Source organism: Oncorhynchus masou, unplaced genomic scaffold, assembly GCF_036934945.1.
Source record: "Oncorhynchus masou masou isolate Uvic2021 unplaced genomic scaffold, UVic_Omas_1.1 unplaced_scaffold_5069, whole genome shotgun sequence".
Classification (NCBI taxonomy): domain Eukaryota; kingdom Metazoa; phylum Chordata; class Actinopteri; order Salmoniformes; family Salmonidae; genus Oncorhynchus; species Oncorhynchus masou.
The window spans coordinates 15,001-22,703 of record NW_027011471.1 but is presented as its reverse complement, the minus strand read 5'-3'; the positions used below and the strand labels follow the sequence as shown (position 1 = coordinate 22,703).

Here is a 7,703-nt window from a genome sequence, read left to right as displayed (position 1 = left end):
ATCTTTTCAGTCTCCTGAGGGGGAAAAGGTTTTGTCGTCCCCTCTTCACGACTGTCTTGGTGTGCTTGGACCATGTTAGTTTGTTGGTGATGGAACTTGAAGCTTTCAACTTGCTCCACTACAGTCCCGTCAATGAGAATGGGGGCGTGCTCGGTCCTCTTTTTCCTGTAGTCCACAATTATCTCCTCTGTCTTGATCACGTTCAGGGAGAGGTTGTTGTCCTGGCACCACACAGACAGGTCTCTGACCTCCTCCCTGTAGGCTGTCTCATTGTTATCGATGATCAGGCCTTCCACTATTGTGTCATCGGCAAACTTAATGATGGTGTTGGAGTCGTGCCTGGCCGTGCAGTCATGTGTGAACAGGGAGTACAGGAGGGGACTGAGCACACACCCCTGAGGGGCCCCTGTGTTGAGGATCAGAGTGGCGGATGTGTTGTTACCTACCCTTACCACCTGGGGGCGGCCTGTCAGGAAGTCCAGGATCCAGTTGCAGAGGGAGGTGTTTAGTCCCAGGGTCCTTAGCTTATTGATGAGCTTTGAGGACAATATGGTGTTGAACGCTGAGCTGTAGTCAATGAACAGCATTCTCACATACTGTAGGTTTTCCTTTTGTCCAGGTGGGAAAGGGCAGTGTGGAGTGCAATAGAGATTGCATCATCTGTGGATCTGTCAGGGCGGTATGCAAATTGGAGTGGGTTTAGGGTTTCTGGAATAATGGTGTTGATGTGAGCCATGACCAACCTTTCAAAACACTTCATGGCTACAGACAGTTTACATTAGTGTTCTTGGGCACAGGGTCTATGGTGGCCTGCTTAAAACATGTTGGTATTACAGACTCAGACAGGGAGAGGTTGAACATGTCAGTGAAGACACTTGCCAGTTGGTCAGCGCATGCTAGTAGTACATGTCCTGGTAATCCATCTGGCCCTGCGGCCTTGTGAATGTTGACCTGTTTAAAGGTCTTACTCATCGACTGTGGAGAGCGTGATCACACAGTCTTCTGGAACAGCTGGTCTCTCAACCAGCTTCATGAGGTAGTCACCTGGAATGCTTTCCCAATAGTCTTGAAAGAGTTCCCACATATGCTGAGCACTTGTTGGCTGCTTTTCCTTCATTCTGCAGTCCAACTCATCCCAAACCATCTCAATTGGGTTGAGGTCGAGTGATTGTGGAGGCAAGGTCATCTGATGCAGCACTCCATAACTCTCCTTCTGGGTCAAATAGGCCTTACACAGCCTGGGATGGTGTATTGCTGCAGAATTATGTGGTAGCCATGTTGGTTAAGTGTGTCTTGAATTCTAAATAAATCAATGCCAGTGTCACCAGCAAAGCACCCCCACACCATCACACCTCCTCCATGCTTCATGGTGGGAGCCACACCCACACCAGAGATCATCTGTTCACCTACTCTGCTTCTCACAAAGACACAGCAGTTAGAAACAAAAATCAGATTTGGACTCATCAGACCAAAGGACAGATTTACACCATTGCTCATGTTTCTTGGCCCAAGCAAGTTTCTTCTTATTATTGGTGTCCTTTAGAAGTGGTCTCTGAACAGTGATGTTGAGATGTGTCTGTTACTTGAACTCTGTGAAGCATTTATTTGGCCTGCTATCTGAGGTGCAGTTAATTGCCACGATTTCTAGGGCTGGTCACTCCTATTTCACTTATTCTCTGCAGCAGAGGTAACTCTGGGTCTTCCTTTCCTGTGGCGGTCCTCATGAGAGCCAGTTTAGTCAGCGCTTGATGGTTTTTGCGACTGCACTTGACTTTAAAAAGTTCTTGAAATGTTCCGTATTGACTGACCTTGATATCTTAAAGTAATGATGGACTGTCGTTTTCTCTTTGCTTATTTGAGCTGTTCTTGCCATAATATAGACTTGATCTTTTTTGATCTTCTGTATACCACCCCTACCTGGTCACAACACAACTGATTGGCTCAAACACATTAAGAGAAGGAAAGAAATTCCACAAATGAACTTTTAACAAGGCACACCTGTTAATTTACATGAATTTCAGGTGAAATCCTGAGACTGGTTGAGAGAATGCAAAGAGTGTGCAAAACTGATTTGTTTAACCCTTTTTGGTTAACTACATGATTCAATATGTTATTTCATAGTTTTGATGTCTTCACTATTATTCTACAATGTAGAAAATAGTAAAAATACAGAAAAACCCTTGAATGAGTAGGTGTGTCCTAACTTTTGACTGGTGCTGTGTATATATATATATATATATACGTATAAGTTTTGTGGTAGACCTTTTTTATTGTCAAACTGTAATAAAGAACTGTGTCCTAAACTGTGGTCCTGTCTCCTCCTCTCTAGAACCTGTTGTTGCTGGTCCCTTCTGACCGCTACCTGACAGAACAGAGTCTGAACCACCCAGCCTTCCAGCCCCTCCGCCTCCTGGAGCAGCCCGCCCCAGCACCACCCTCCCTAACCCCACGCTCCTCCAAGGAAGCCCCACAGCCACATGGAGAACACTGTGCCCACCAGGTCAGCACTGTAGGGGGTTGTTGGTGTGTTGTTGTTGTCAGAACCCCATGCCCACCAGGTCAGCACTGTAGGGGGGTTGTTGTTGTTGTTGTTGTTGTTGTTGTTGTTGTTGTTGTTGTCAGAACCCCGTGGCCACCAGGTCAGCACTGTAGGGGTTGTTGGCGAGGTGTTGATGTTGTTGTTGTCAGAACCCCATGCCCACCAGGTCAGCACTGTAGGGGTTGTTGGTGTTGATGTTGTTGTTGTTGTTGTTGTTGTTGTTGTTGTTGTTGTCAGAACCCCGTGGCCACCAGGTCAGCACTGTAGGGGGGTTGTTGGTGTTGATGTTTTGTTGTCCAGAACCCCGTGCCCACCAGAGTCAGCACTGCACTGGACACTAAAGTGGTGTGGTTAGGTTCTGGATACTGAATGGGGTCTGGTTCGGTTCTGGATACTGAATGGGGTCTGGTTAGGTTCTGGATACTGAATGGGGTCTGGTTAGGTTCTGGATACTGAATGGGGTCTGGTTAGGTTCTGGATACTGAATGGGGTCTGGTTCGGTTCTGGATACTGAATGGGGTCTAGTTAGGTTCTGGATACTGAATGGGGTTGGGTTAGGTTCTGGATGCTGAATAGGGTCTGGTTAGGTTCTGGATACTGAATGGGGTCTGGTTAGGTTCTGGATACTGAATGGGGTCTGGTTAGGTTCTGGATACTGCATGGTTTCACATCTGGTTATGTTGTTCTTGCACAAAAAAATAAGCTACTTATATATATGGATTAGCTATACCTGTACCTCTCAATATCTCTCAATCTCAATATGTTCTGATCTTAATACCCTCTCTCTCCTCCTTCTCCCTCCCTCCCTCCCTCCTCCCTCCCTCCCTCCCTCCCTCCCTCCCTCCTCCCTCCCTCCCTCCCTCCCTCCCTCCTCCCTCCCTCCCTCCCTTCCTCCCCTCCCTCCCTCCCTCCCTCCTCCCTCTCCTTCTCCCTCCCTCCCTCCCTCCCTCCTCCCATCCCTCCCTCCCTCCCTCCCTCCCTCCCATCCCTCCCCCCATACAGAAGCCACGGCAGTAAGAGCTCGGGTCACCGTCACTCTAACAGTAAGGAATGTTCCAGCCTACCTCGCCATGGCGACCTTCACTAGGCAACGACAGCTTCTGAACGGCAGCAAGCCTGTCGTCCAGCCTGAGCCCCACCCTCCACCCCAAAGCTTACATGACCCAGACCCTCAACCGCTCCATCACCTGTAGTAAGGACTTGGTCAACAACAACATACCACACCTGCTCAGCCCCAGGACACTAAGGTAAACAACGTCAGGACCTCTACTTTCATTGACTTATTTAGCTCCTTTATGGAGCAAACTACACTGTTTACATAAATTGTATTCATTTAGTTTGTTTTTTCCAACTGTCTTTGTCTTGACCTGTGTTTTATTCTTGACATGTCTTTTTCATCTAAATGCCAGCTGAAAACAACATTTTCCGAGGTTGGGGACAATAAAGTTATTATCTTGTCTTATTTATCTTCTCTTGTCTTCTCTTTATTTTTTAAAGGGCACGACACAGTTTGACTTCAACCTGGTTGGTGTTGGTCCCCAGGGGCCAAGGCTCTGACCAGCAGGGCCCTGGAGCCATGTACGTGAAGTCCACCTCCCGCTCTCAGCAGCAGCAACAGCAAGGTCCGGGGCCACCCTGCTGAAATATGCACATAGGATTAATACCTTACCACTTCCTTAACACTTAAAATGAAAAATGCTCTCGACTAGAATCCTGTCCAGGGGTATACTTGAACATAAAGCTGCCTTCGGCCCTATGGGCCATTCTGTCTCAGGCAAGGCTACTTATAAATGCATTGCCAGCCCATTTTTTACATTTGAATATTTCCAGTAGGGCAGGGACGACCTCTTCCCTTTCTGGAGGGCAAGACCAATACCATGGAGGAAACAACATGGCCGCCATGGTGGACACAACATAGACTCCACCCACAGCTCCTCCAAGAGTTCCAGCTCCTACCTGAGCCTGTCCAAGAGCCACAGCGCCTTGAGCAACAATGCCAAGTCTGTGGGTGGTAACCTTGGAGATGGGGTGAGGGCGTGCACCCGACGACCCTACGGCAGCCCCTGGAATCTCCGCACGCTTCTTCCCTGCCAGGTAACATAGAAGGAGAGAGCTGTCAGGGGATGGTTAACCTAGAGAGAGAGAGAGTCGAAATGGTTAACCCTAGAGAGAGAGAGAGAGAGAGCTGTCAGGAAATGGTTAACCTAGAGAGAGAGAGAGAGAGAGAGCTGTCAGGGGATGGTTAACCTATAGAGAGAAGCTGTCAGGGAAATGGTTAACCTAGAAAGAGAGAGGAAAAGAGAGAGCTGTCAGGAAATGGTTAACCTAGAGAGATAGAGAGCTGTCAGGAAATGGTTAACCTAGAGAGAGAGAAAGAGAGAGAGCTGTCAGGAAATGGTTAACCTAGAGAGAAGAGAGAGAGAGAGCTGTCAGGGAAATGGTTAACCTAGAGAGAGAGAGCTGTCAGGAAATGGTTAACCTAGAGAGAGAGAGAGCTGTCAGGAAATGGTTAACCTAGAGAGAGAGAGAGAGAGAGAGAGAGCTGTCAGGAAATGGTTAACCCTAGAGAGAAGAGAGCTGTCAGGAAATGGTTAACCTAGAGAGAGAGTGCTGTCAGGAAATGGTTAACCTAGAGAGAGAGAGAGAGCTGTCAGGAAATGGTTAACCTAGAGAGAGAGCTGTCAGGAAATGGTTAACCTAGAGAGAGAGAGAGTTGTCAGGAAATGGTTAACCTAGAGAGAGAGAGAGAGCTGTAAGGAAATGGTTAACCTAGAGAGAGAGAGAGAGAGAGAGCTGTCAGGAAATGGTTAACCTAGAGAGAGAGAGAGAGAGAGAGAGAGCTGTCAGGAAAATGGTTAACCTAGAGAGAAAGGCTGAGATGGTTAACCTAGAGAGAAGAGAGCTGTCAGGAAATGGTTAACCTGAGAGGAAGAGCTGTCAGGAAATGGTTAACCTATAGAAGAGAGCTGTCAGGAAATGGTTAACCTAGAGAGAGAGAGAGAGAGCTGTCAGGAAATGGTTAACCTAGAGAGAGAGCTGTCCAGGAAATGGTTAACCTAGAGAGAGAGAGAGAGAGAGAGAGCTGTCAGGAAATGGTTAACCTAGAGAGAGAGGAGAGAGAGAGAGAGAGAGAGAGAGAGAGAGAGAGAGAGAGAGAGATGTCAGGAAATGGTTAACCTAGAGAGAGAGCTGTCAGGAAATGGTTAACCTAGAGAGAAAGAGAGAGCTGTCAGGAAATGGTTAACCTAGAGAGAGAGAGAGAGAGAGAGAGAGAGAGAGAGCTGTCAGGAAATGGTTAACCTAGAGAGAGAGAGAGAGATTGATAAAAGATACAAGTGTTATTCACAGAATTAAAGATAGACTTCTCCTTAATGCAACCACCGTGTCAGATTTAAAAAAACTTCACGGAAAAAGCATAATCAAAGGAACGGAGCTAGAACTCAAAACAGCCAGAGGAATAGCCTCCATTTCAAGTCAACAAAGTTAGAAATTACACCATAAATATTCACTTGCCTTTGATGATCTTCATCAGAAGGCACTCCCATGAATCCCAGTTCAACAATAAATGACTGATTTGTTCCATAAAGTTCCATCATTTATGTCAAAATAGCCACTTGTTGTTAGCGTGTTCAGCCCAGTAATCCCATCTTCCATGAGGAGCAGGCATTTCATCCAGACAAAAACTCAAAAGTTCCGTTACAGTCCTTTAGAAACATGTCAAACGATGTATGGAATCAATCTTTAGGATATTTTTAACATAAAACATCAATAATGTTCCAACCAGAGAATTCCTTTGTCTGAAGAAAAGCACTGGAACGAGAGGTAACTCTGTCGGCAGCGTGCGTCATGAGACCAAGCCTCTCTGCCAGACCACTGACTCAAAGAGGTCTTATGAGCCCCTCCTTTATAGTAGAATCCTCATTCAAGTTTCTAAAGACGGTTGACATCTAGTGGAAGCCATAGGAAGTGCAACTTTATCCATATCTCAATGTGTATTCGGTAGGCCAAGCTTTAAAAAACTACAAACCTCAGATATCCCACTTCCTGGTTAGATTTTTCTCAGGTTTTTGCCTGCCATATGAGTTCAGTTATACTCACAGACATCATTCAAACAGTTTTAGAAACTTCAAAGTGTTTTCCATCCAATACTACTACTAATATGCATATATTAGCATCTGGGACAGAGTAGGAGGCAGTTCACTCTGGGCACGCTATTCATCCAAAAGTGAAAATGCTGCCCCCCTATCCCAAAAAGGTTAACCTAGAGAGAGAGAGAGAGAGAGCTGTCAGGGAATGGTTAATGAATGTTTGAAGGGCATGCTAGCTTATTGATTTTGTGTAGTCTTGGTGATGGTGTGTATTTGGACATGTATGAACCCCACAGGGCCAGATCTGAACATTGTATTCTCGTTTAATTATTAGAGTTTTATTTAGGTCTGATGGTTAGTAAATATGTGTGTTGTTGTACTCATGGTTGAGGTCAGTCTATATGTGTGTTGTTGTATTCATGGTTGAGGTCAGTCTATATGTGGTGTTGTTGTACTCATGGTTGAGAGGTCCAGTCTATATGTGTGTTGTTGTACTCATGGTTTGAGGTCAGTAAATATGTGTGTTGTTGTACTCATGGTTGAGGTCAGTCTATATGTGTGTTGTTGTATTCATGGTTGAGGTCAGTAAATATGTGTGTTGTTGTATTCATGGTTGAGGTCAGTCTATATGTGTGTTGTTGTACTCATGGTTGAGGTCAGTCTATATGTGTTGTTGTTATCAGTCTATATGTTGTTGTATTCATGGTTGAGGTCAGTCTATATGTGTGTTGTTGTATTCATGGTTGAGGTCCAGTCTATATGTGTGTTGTTGTACTCATGGTTGAGGTCAGTCTATATGTGTTGTTGTATTCATGGTTGAGGTCAGTAAATATGTGTGTTGTTGTACTCATGGTTGAGGTCAGTCTATATGTGTGTTGTTGTACTCATGGTTGAGGTCAGTCTATATGTGTGTTGTTGTACTCATGGTTGAGGTCAGTAAATATGTGTGTTGTTGTATTCATGGTTGAGGTCAGTAAATATGTGTGTTGTTGTATTCATGGTTGAGGTCAGTAAATATGTGTGTTGTTGTACTCATGGTTGAGGTCAGTCTATATGTGTGTTGTTGTACTCATGGT

The 7,703-nt window shown here is 45.5% G+C and overlaps 1 pseudogene; it reads left to right on the top strand.

Annotated features, from left to right (window-relative positions):
* Positions 1-2,329: 2,329 nt before the first annotated feature.
* LOC135535739 (cyclin-dependent kinase-like 5) overlaps positions 2,330-7,703 on the top strand; it is a 14,201-nt pseudogene continuing 8,827 nt past the window's right edge.